General features: G+C 40.3%; 1 protein-coding gene across 1 annotated transcript in view; it reads right to left on the reverse strand.

Annotated features, from left to right (window-relative positions):
- Nucleotides 1–11,332, reverse strand: part of LOC134039436 (uncharacterized) — a 29,639-nt gene extending 18,307 nt beyond the window's left edge. Inside the window, exon 1 of the mRNA XM_062485348.1 lies at nucleotides 11,286–11,332. The gene's annotated coding sequence lies outside the window, so the exon portion shown is untranslated. The remainder of the gene's footprint in view (nucleotides 1–11,285) is intronic.
- Between the last annotated feature and the right edge of the window lie 816 nt (nucleotides 11,333–12,148).

A 12,148-nucleotide genomic window follows, 5' to 3' on the forward strand; every position in this document is an offset into this window, starting at 1 on the left:
AACACAAGGAAAGTGAAAATTTCTATTTCCGCCTAGATTTTGTTTTGAAAACAGAGGCCTGAATAGGCCTAGAGGTGGTAGGTATTATCTGGAAGACTAAATTGGACCACAGGTTGAAGCCTTACCCAATTCAAATCAAAAGTCAAACATAATACCACAATATATTCATATTTGACACATGTTTTTATAAGAGTACATCCAGGAATTTTCTAAAAGGGTCTTTTGGAGACTCCAAAATGACCCTTTGTAACCAAGGTCAAGGTCAAATAAAAAGGTATTATTTTTCATAATTGTTATCTCTGGCCCATCTCTGGTACTTAGAAATATCATATATAATAGCTAAATCCCTAATTAGTAATACTGAAACACAAAAACTGAAGCATGAACACATTGGAGTGCTTTATCTGATTCCAAGGATTGGCGCACAAAGAACACTGATTCTGTCAACCATATTGCGCAATCGACTGTTATTTTGAAGGCTCCACAGACGCATACAAATGAGGTATTGGCATTTTCAGCTAGCTGTCAGCTACAAGGCTAACAAGCTAATTTCAGAGCCAGTCGAAGCCAGTTCGAGAAATTTGTTTAGAACGAGTGTGGGGGGGGGGGGGGGGGGGGGGCGGCAGGACGCACAGACCTAGTTGGCTTTAGAGGGCTGTCAACGGGGCATGGAAGCTCCTGATGGGTCGAACAAGGTGTCAATCAAAAGGTGAGGGTTCAACTGACATTTTGATACCTTCATATTGTAAATACTCCGTTGCTAACCGGAGAAAATAACACTTTTATGTGAACAAGTTGTTTCTTCCGTCGGCTAACTTGCATAATGAAACAAAGGATAATGGCTATTCATGAACGTAAAACATTGTATTTGGACGAATTACTTTACATGGTTAGATACTTTGAACCCTTGGGACTTACGCAGATCAAGTTTTGATGGCATGATTTGCACACCTGGACCTATTTGAACAACTTAGGGTGAGTACAACTTTTTTCTTTGGCATTGTTGAAGGAATGTTCACCGGAAAAAGACGTTGACTTTGCTTGCTATTGCGACTTGATCTTGAATTGGTTTATTTCAATGGAAGCACAAGAATCGTAGCTTTCCAACGATGTATAACATGTGTAGCGTCTAAAAAATATATTTGTTAGAATTTAGTGCGTCGTAACTGAGGGAGCGTAAACAGGTTAAAGATAACCATTAGAGTTATCTCTACCATGCGTAGACTACAAGTAGCTAGCTACTGTGGTGAACCTGGCTTGTTTGGCAGTGGTTTACACAGTCTCGCTAAACAGATGATCGGAGTGTTGTGATGGGCTCAAATAAACACGCATTGCTATGTTTTACAACCGGAGGATTTATCGGGAGACTAGAAACCGTTTGGTCAGAATAAAAAATTAAAAACTATGCCTCTGACTGGTATTGAACCTTGATTACCAGCACAACATCTCAGCCAATTGAGCCATTCCCAGGCATGGAATACACAAAGTTCAATAACTGGATAATTAAAAAAAGCTGTTTCTCCAATGGCGAGCATTGTCAGATTTGGTCCAAGTTCAAACAGCTGTAATTCAGTCATATTTTGACATATCAAGGTGAAACTTTGCATGGTACTTCAGAGGCATGTCACCTTAAAGCTTATTAGGTTTGAACCATCCTTCAAAAATACATTTGATTTAGTGACACAAACATATTGAGGCAATGTGGACATTTACATAAATACACCCATTTCAGCCATTTTGTACTTGATTTAATTGCCTTAAGTAACGTTTTTAAATATGTCAATGATACATATCTGTATCAAATTTCAAGTCAATTTCACCTTTGGTTCAAGAGAAGAGGAATTTTGAAGGTTTTCCCAAATTATCACAGTACAGGAAAATCCATCATGGCGGACCTTATGGGTCCTTGAGGCTTTTTTGTTCCTCATGAAAAATGAGGCATGCACACCAAGTTTCAGAAGAATTGGAGCAATGGGGTGGAAATGCCATCACTTTGAAAATCTGACTTTTGGGCGTGGCCTGTGGCGCCCCCTATGGTCCGATGTGGCCCATATTTGGTGTGGGGGTACCCACTTGGATGTAGTATCAATGTGCCAAATTAGAAAATTTATGACAAGGGACTTTTTGAGATATTGGGGCGCAAGGAGAAGAAAATTAATAATAAATATAGCTGCAAGCAGCGATGCGGGTTCCTCCGCAAAATGGAAAAATATTATAAACATGTACACCGTAGAAGATCAAGACTTGGACAACAAGAGAGCAAAACTACTTCATGTTTGGCCAACAACAATAGGCTGAATGGGGATTTGAACTCATGAGCATAAGGTTACAAGACAGTCTCTCTAGCCTCTCTGCTACACACCAACTGCTGAGATTTAATGATTAGTAAGGTCTCAGTATTAAATTTGTATAGGATATTGAAACTCTTCTTGAGTTGATCTCTTTCCAGACTCTCAGTCAATGCACAACTAACAATAGTCACGTGGGCAACTGGGCTAGGGCAGAGCTCATATTCAGCTCCTTGCGAGAATAGCCGGTGACAGTACAGCAGCCGACTCTCTGGTCCCATTAAACTACATAACATGCACAATCAGGGTGACCAACAACATTATATTAACTAACCAACAATAACACTACAAACATCTAACTGAACGAACACAACAACTGAAATCCCTCGCACGGCTGTTGTAACCAAACTATTTTCCACAAGTCTTTGCGTTTTTTGACACGCCGCACTGCATGCTGGGTACCCAAGGGTGCTGACGCTGATTATCTAGCTGTGCTCCGACTGCGTGATATGAGTATTAGTTTTTGGTCAGCTTTGGGACAAAGGTTAAGAAATGGTTGACATTTCAAGGTGAAATGGCATGAAATTGTGCATGGTATTTCAGAATGATGTCTGCCTGTTTAACTAAACAAGTAATCAAACTGGGTTGCTGCTGTATAGAATAACTTTCTCATCGTTTTTTTTAAAAGGTTGTTTGGAGTGCCATAACTTGTCATGGAAGGGAATTTTAAATCAATTTACAACCGGAGGATTGATCAATTGAAAAACAATGCCTCTGACTGGTTTTGAACCTACAACCCTTTGCTTACCAGCACATCTCAGCCAATTGAGCCATTCCCAGACATGGATTACACAAAACTGGATAATAAAAAAAGCTGTTTCTCCAATGGCGAGCATTATCAGATTTGATCGAAGTTCAAACAGCTGTAATTCAGTCATATTTCGACATATCAAGGTGAAACTTTGCATGGTACTTCAGGGGCATGTCACCTTAAAGCCTATTAAGTTTGAACCATCCTTCAAAAATACATTTGATTTAGTGACACAAACATATTGAGGCAATGTGGACATTTACATAAATACACCCATTTCAGCCATTTTGTACTTGATTCAATTGCCTTAAGTAACGTTTTTAAATACGTCAATGATACATATCGGTACCAAATTTCAAGTCAATTTCACCTTTGGTTCAAGAGAAGAGGAATTTTGAAGGTTTTCCCAAATTATCACACTACAGGAAAATCCATCATGGCGGACCTTATGGGTCCTTGAGGCTTTTTTGTTCCTCATGAAAAATGAGGCATGCACACCAAGTTTCAGAAGAATCGGAGCAATGGGGTGGAAATGCCATCACTTTGAAAATCGGACTTTTGGGCGTGGCCTGTGGCGCCCCCTATGGTCCGATGTGGCCCATATTTGGTGTGGGGGTACCCACTTGGATGTAGTATCAATGTGCCAAATTAGAAAATTTATGACTAGGGACTTTTTGAGATATTGGGGCGCAAGGAGAAGAAAAATAATAATAATAATAATAATACCAACAATAACAATAGGTTCCCTCCTACCGGAGGAACCTAATAAGAATACCAACAATAACACTAGGTTCCCTCCTACCGGAGGAACCTAATAATAAGAATACCAACAATAACAATAGGTTCCCTCCTATCGGAGGAACCTAATTAACTGACAAGTTAGCTATACGACTTCTCAAAGACGCACAATCTCAACTGCGGTGTGAAGCGCGTATCCATGCTATTCTCCGACATGCACTCTAACAATCACATACCCAGCTAACACAGTTACGTTGCCATAGACGTCCTAAAATTTTGTACAGCCCTATTTCTGATACCATGGCGGCAGAAATGTAGTCGTGGCGGGCCGCCACGGCAAAATAAACATAGGAAACACTAACGTGTAAAGGTCCCATCCTCTATTTGACAACCATATCCATCCATGTTGACAAAAAGCAGCTACCTTATTGGTGTAGAAGGATCACGTGTCAAACCGTGCCATCAAAATCCTATTACGCTCTGAAGAAACTAGTTCTGCATAAAACATAGACGCATCGACAATCGACTGGAATTTCAGCGACAAACTTTTTTTTGGTAGCTTAGCAGGACTCGTTCTTTTTTATGAGCTAAAGATTGTGTAGATGCCAGACTGTGGAGCGGGTTGAAACGATAACAGGGTTCACCTTACGGCCTATTAATGTGTGACCAGACGATAGGACCAGGGGCCTCATGTATAAACGTTGTGTACGCACAAAAATCTTGCGTACGATGGTTTTCACGCAGACTTTGTGATGTATAAAGATTTACTTGACGTGAAAATGTGCGGGCCGTCACAGAAAGTTTTGAGCAGACGTGAGAATGTGCGGACCGTCCGCAAAGTCTTGTCTGGCTCTGTAACGTGGCGAATTCTAACTGAAAAGTGCCGAAACTCACCAAACATTACAAAATAAAGTTTCCACTACTACACTTATGACGTTGAATATTTAAAAAACATACAAATCAAAGTTTGATCATTAATGTGGATGATCACATCAAAATGCAAAAAACCCAAAACGGGAAATGCTCTATAGCCTTCTGTTTAATCCTCCACCACTTAATAACTTCTGTTAAACTTGAGGGTGTCAAACGAACGACAAAATCACTCAGGAAATGCATGTCACGCTAACCCTATAGCTGCCATGCTGTTACGATGCGCCACCACTCACTCACTTCATTTAAAGTTTTACATCGGACCATTTCTTCTTAATTTCTGCCATGGTCCGGTTCTCTGAACCCACATCATGTATGGCCCTATAATAATAATAGTGATTTTATTTGTAATGCACTTTACATTTAGCTAAATCTCAAAGTGCTACAGGTTAAAAACAAGAAAGGGCGCAAATAGTGACAGTTTTCCACTCCGCCGACTTTCTTTTGTCGCTAATACCTGATGACAGGCCGACAAACAGGACACATTTTCTCGCCTCCACCTCTGTTGTCAGAACCTCGATCTCACAGTCACCGTACTTCTTCGAATAAATGCTGCGGCGTTTATTAAATAACGTTTATTTTTGGTGTGGCGTTTATTCGAGGGCGGCGTTTATTCGAAGAAATATGGTAATTCAGACAAAGAAATGACCTCAGGAGCGCATTTATAGTCCATCTGCATATTCATTTATGGGAGGAGGCAAGGCGGGGTCAGTGGCTCGTTCACGTGCGGTCAATCTCACGTTGATTGTGATTTATAAAGGAAAGGTGCGCAGGACATGGCGTACGACCGGTTTTATACATGTGAATATTTCTGTGCGTAGGTACTTTTAGAGTTTTGGCCGTACGCCATCTTCTGGTATGAAAGCTGCGCAATCCTTTATACATGAGGCCCCTAGTCTCTCCGGGAGGAAGTCGCGGGAGGAAGAGGAGAATAAAACGCTCTTCTTCCAGTCGGAACCCACCCTCTACTACTACAGGTAGTCACGCATGTTTTCGTGAGGTTAGTGTATAGACTTATATTTAGTAGACACAGCTTCTTTTCTCTTCCAAGATGGCATCCCCATTAATTTCAATGAAAAGTGCTCAGTGGCGCAGTGAGGCAAGCGAGAGCGCGAAACGGACCGTGCCATCTTTCCAGTTCCGGCTCGTCCGGTCTTGCGCAGAACAGTGGCTCGCCTTTTTCCTAGCTCCGAGACTTGTGCACGCTTGCAACTAGCTGTACACGTCAGTGTTTTCCACACATAGACTAATTTGTGGCGGTGCACCACAGAATCAACACTGGCCGCCACATATTGCGTTTCGTAATACTTTTTTTTTAAACACTATTTAGGTTAAAACACGCAGCGTATTAGTTCAGCTGCATTTCCTTTCCTTCTTGGTCTCCCTCCGTCTCTCTGTCACTCACGTGTCTTTCTCACATACGCACAGTCACACGTGTACCACACGTTAGCAACGATGCATACATACGCCGTTCTAGTAAGACCGACAGCTATATCAGCGAGCTTTCAGCATTAGTGCCGTAGCTAAAGGTCTAGGAAAGTTTAGGCTACTTTTCGCTAGGTACCTACGTCTTAATCGAAGGTTCTACTTCGTTCTTTTGGTGAGAAGTGTCAGGAGCTAGCTACTACGGCGTCATGGAGACGACCAGTTAAATAATAATTTAGCACTAGCGTTGCTACCTGCATATGCAAAAATTATGTGTTTGTTGTTGTTGATTTTGTGAAGGTGTGAATCATTGTGTGGAGGCTGGGCTAGTAATCTGAAGGTCGCCAGTTCGATTCCCCGGCCGTTGTTGTCTGTTTGTGTGCTGTTGTTACATATTCATATTTTTTTTTTTTTTTTTTTTTATACACACAACAGCACACAAACAGACAAATAAACAAACAGGATTTCACTAATGGCACACAAGTAACTAACTTTCTCTAACGTTCTCTAACTGTCTCTAACTGTCTCAAACTCTCTCAAACTGTCTCAAACTCTTCACAAATCTCTCAACCAAGGTTTCACGCCTTACCCCGACACGTCAGAGTCTTTTGGCAAGTACCAGACAGGTTTCGTTCAAGATCACGTCACAAAACGTTTTGAAACACTTTGACACGTGACCGGAAGGGTGTTTAAAACCCGTCTCGAAACGTTGTTCCGATGCAGTGAGTGTTGAATGTGTCGGGACAGTATCGACACCGCAGTACCGAGCGGACCATCACTAGCTACAATACGTCACTAGCTACAAAATGGGGAGTCAGATGGCTGAGCGGTTAGGGAATCGGGCTGGTAATCAGAAGGTTGCTGGTTCGATTCCCCGCTGTGCAAACCAAATGATGTTGTGTCCTTGGGCAAGGCACTTCACCCTACTTGCTTCGGGGGAATGTCCCTGTACTTACTGTACTGTAAGTCGCTCTGGATAAGAACGTCTGCTAAATGACTAAATGTACAATACGTTTTTTTTTTACTTCGTGTTTTTAATATGACTGCTTACTAACGCAATCTCACTTAACGTAAAAAAAAAACAGGGTTCTCACAGGGTCTTAAAAAGTCTAAAATTCTGAACTTGAAATTTAAGGCCTTAAAACGGCTTAAAAACGGCCAGATTTTCATCCGAGGTCTTAAATTTCATTTAGTCAGATCTAAAAAAAAGGTTTTACCCTCGTTAATTTCCAAAACCGCTGGCCGCAGAAAGTTATGACAAAGTAGCAAAAAAGTATTGAGTCGCAGCCTACAAAGCGGAGCTCTACAAACGAAACCAGCAGAACGCTGCCCTCAGAACGTTGGTTCGGTGTGTTGTAGTTCTTTCTGGGGGATATTGGTGTTGGTATGTACATGGTGATAACACTACAAATCCTGTTATAAATGCAATACCTGCCCGCGAAATACGTCTGCGCTTCCACAGAGTTTGTTAAAGTTCGGCTACGTGTGTAAAATGGGAAAGTGTACTTTCAACGAGACATGGCTCGATCACAGCGATTTCCGCTGTTGGTTACAAGCGGTACCCAGCTCCAGGTACAAGGCTCGCTGCAAACTTTGCCCAAAAAATATTAAAAAATTACTAATGTGATTGTTTTATCTGTAAATTAAATTTATGCTTTTTCAATGACTGAATTCATTGAAATAAAATGTTTTTTTCAGAATTTCTTTGATTTGAATATTTTTGGGGGTGATGCGTCGTGTAGGTCTTAAATTTCAATCTTTATGGTCTTAAAATGTCTTAAAAAGGTCTTAAATTTGACTAACTGAAACCTGCAAGAACCCTGAAAAATAATTGGGCCATTAAAGCAGGTTTCTTTTTGACCGTGGGAATCACCTGTCGTCACATGACTTTGACTCCCAAGGGTAGCTGAATGATGGAGAGAGGGTAGCTGAATGATGGAGAGAGGGCTTTTAGATGGGAAGTAGTTCGGCGAAGTTCGGATCATTTTACCGATTCGGTTCTTTGAATCTCGTTCAGTAAAATGAACAAATCTTTTTTCGAATCATTCGTTCATTTCAACGAGGGGGGGGGGGGGGGGCTGAAATTAATTATTTTCATGAACAGATTGACAAAGTTTAGGCTGTGGCAATGAAGTTCAGGTTAGTAGTCAGATAGTTTCACCTATTGAAAGACTTTTGATTTAAGTAAGGGGAGTGACGAACATGTTCTGTCGCCGATTGACTTCCTAAACAGCTGTGTAGATGTTTTTGTAGTGTGTCTCACGTAGGCTACAGCGTTGCAGTGAGCAATAGTGATGAGAAGTTCGGATCATTTATACTGATTCGGTTCTTTGAATCTCGTTCAGTAAAATGAACGAATCTGCATGTGCACCAGCAGATAATGTATCTAAACTAATAATAATAATGTCACTAAACTGTAAGTCTAAATTTAAAGTGAAAATAACAAAACCAGTCAGTATGATGACTTTAGCGAATATCATTTATGTCTTACTAAAACAGCGGCCACGCGAAAGGGAATGAGGAAACTGTTTCCTCTACTAAAAAATACAATGCGGGTCACGTGAAAAAAGGATCCGAGTCGGGAAATGAACGAATCGTTCGTTTCCTCTAGCTACCAGTACAGAGCCTATGCAGGTCACGTGAAAAATGATCCAAAGACTCGTAGAAAGCCCGAGTCGGGAAATGAACGAATCGTTCGTTTCCTCTAGCTACCACTACAGAGCCTATGCAGGTCACGTGAAAAATTATACAAAGACTCGTACCCGAAGACCGAGTCGGGAAATGAACGAATCATTTCTGTTTACTTGGACGAGCCTATGCAACAGTCCCGATGCGCGGCCACGAGAAAATTAACGAATCATTCTTTCAGAGGACTCGTTACTCCCGAGTCCTTGTAAGGATTCGTTCAAAATGAACGAATCGTTCACAAACGACACATCACTAATGGGAAGTTCCATTTCAAAAAGTTGCGAGACGGCTCGGTTGACAAAACTAAGGCTGTGTGTACTGATTGTCAGGCTGAGTTTAGTTATCACCGGAGTACTTCCAGCCTAAACTATCACATGCAAGCAAAGCACACAGCTAGCAGCAGCAGCAGCGTTAGTGGTAGCAGCAGCAGCAGCGTTCGCTCCGGTAATATATGGCAGACTGTTCAATGTATGTTCAATATTAATGTCAATCTGTGGTTGCTGTATCTGAAGTATGTTTGAGTGAGATTTGAATATTATGGAGCAGGATATCGTAGTAGGCTATGAGACAACATGTCTTAAATGTATTTTATACTCCAGAACAAGTCTAATTTTGTGGATGTTTATTATACAGCAGTAGAGTTTGTGAGTGAATAAAATTCGCTCACAATTTAAGTTGTGTTCCATCTGAACTTGTTTTATAGACATTATCATCCAGTTAGGCCTATCTGAAGTTTTTAAGTACACCCTTCTAATGTTATTTCCACAAAAAAATCATTTATTGGGGTAAAATATTTACAGATTAAATAGATTGAATAATATTGCGATTAATCATATGAAATAATGCGATTAATCACGATTAAATATTTTAATCGCTTGACAGCCCTAATTTAAAATAATTCACTAATTCAAAGAACAACAACAAAATAATTATATAGGCCTAAAAGCGCATACACATTCGTTCTGATCAGCCTCACATTCTGTTCCTGTCAACCAATTATACTGCATGAGGGAGGGCTGAGCCAACTCACACACACTCAGTTAGATGAGTAGTCGAAGCTCAGAGGAGAGCCATAACAAATCAATGCATTTTTAAAAACATTGTGGTTGAGGTAGTGTATGATTTAATTTAATAATTTAGTTAGAATTGTTTTCACACCTATCATAGTCAAAGTAATAGTTAAAACATTACTTTTTTTAAAAGCCGTTTAGGAGACAAAATAGCCGGCTCTTTTCCGTGAGTCAAACGAGAATGGCTCACGAAAAAGAGCTGGAATGCTAATGTCGTAATTTTCGGCAAATATAACAATATAAGTCTAACGTAATGTTTATAATACATAAAGCTCAAAAAATTATTTTGCAGTCACATTAATGCAAAATGTTTTCGCTTGTGCGCTTGCAGTTCAGATTTCACATCAAACCTTGACTAGGTCCTAAATTAAGCCCCAAATATTTCCAATGTACTGCTCTGCACCTGGTGGAGCGTGGGCTGGTTTTGGCCGTTAGACTGCCAGGCTGAAAATGGGTCCCACTCCGGCCCTGCATTTAATTTCACGAAAGAAATAACAATATTTTGTCAGTCCTTGTCGTTATTTGTTTCAGAATGAGTATTCCTGCTGCGTTCCTTTTTGAAAGTTAAGTCTTTTTATTGTTTTACCTGATCCTGCCTGCTTGTCTCCTTGCTCCTGGGTCCTCACATAAAGTGCCTATTTGACATGCTGTGTTATTTAGAAATCAGTTTTATATGTTTTAGATGCTCTATATTGTATCTATATATCTCTATATTTTATAAAACATTTGATTCAATAGTGAAGACTGTGGGTTCAAATAAACAATTTCACAATAAACGTCTTTAAAAGCGATTTTCTCTAAATTAGTTTTTCTCAAACATTGAGCCAGAAATATCAACTTCAGTACTAAACATTCAGTTTTATTCCTGTTTATATCCTGAAGGTTTTTGAAGAGGGGTGTTTTTAGACATCCTTCATAGTCTAACATTTTGTTCTTAAAAAAAGTTATACACTCTTTTGTTTTATTTAGCTGTTGACTCAGTGATAAAAACCCTTGACTCTAATATGTCAACAAAGTGAATTTTGAAGCTGGCTCAGATTTCTGTTCTGTAAATGTATGCAAATAAATGCATATTTAATTAGATGGTGCCTCACTCGCTGATTAATTGAAAGTTTAAAAAAATAATCCCATTATGAAAACAAATGGTCTTAGTTTTAGTAATCAACTGGGGAAGTATCATGGTGAGATCTATTAGTTTACATGTTTACCATATGTACCTTTAGCATCTGACCACAAACATACATATTGGTATTCCAATTTCACTTATTCAGAAACAAAAATAAAGACATTAGAAAAGAGAAAGTTGAGAAAGTGTCAGTAGAAATTGCCACTTACTTTGCTTTGGATCCTAGTAGACTGGTGCTGAATGATGTGTCCAGACTCTTGGGAGACATTAAGAAGGAAACATTCATGAACGGACTTATATGAGTTCCGATGTTATCACCTGTTTGCCTGTTCTACTGTATCCATTTGCTGACCATGCTAGACCATGTAAGGAAACGGTTCTATGCATCCTATATTTGAACTTGTCCATCCATAAGTACATGTGGGAAACATCTTTGCCCCACTCATGTCGATCACTCCGTCGTGGATCCGAGCTTGTCTAATAAACGCAGTCAACCATTTTCTGGTGTCGTGCAAGTCTTTCCGGCCTCCGACAGACAGATTTAATCCTATTATCTCCTTTGGTTTCACTTCTATAGACAGTGAAACCATTGCTTTCAATTAGTGCCTGCAGGCCACAAGCATCATCTACACCAGTGGTTCTCAAACTATGGTACGTGTACCACTGCCCCTTTCTAGTGGTACGTGGAGGAATCTCAGAAATACTTACATTTACATTTAGTCATTTAGCAGACGCTCTTATCCAGAGCGACTTACAGTAAGTACAGGGACATTCTCCCCAAGGCAAGTAGGGTGAAGTGCCTTGCCCAAGGACACAAAGTCATTTTGTACGGCCGGGAATCGAACCAACAACCCTCTGATTAATAGCCCGACTCCCTAACTGCTCAGCCATCTGACCCCAATCATGATATCATTGAAATGTGATTTAAAATAAGTTTTGCCGATACGCGATACGACCTGACTGTTCCAGGGTAGTGGCGCATGCAAACATCCACGATAGTTACTGCATGAACTGTGTGTAGCTCAATAGGGTAGGCTTACGCTACTGTATTTTAATGTTGGTCATAATGGTG

The sequence above is a fragment of the Osmerus eperlanus genome, chromosome 1 (genome assembly GCF_963692335.1).
Source record: "Osmerus eperlanus chromosome 1, fOsmEpe2.1, whole genome shotgun sequence".
NCBI classification, from domain to species: domain Eukaryota; kingdom Metazoa; phylum Chordata; class Actinopteri; order Osmeriformes; family Osmeridae; genus Osmerus; species Osmerus eperlanus.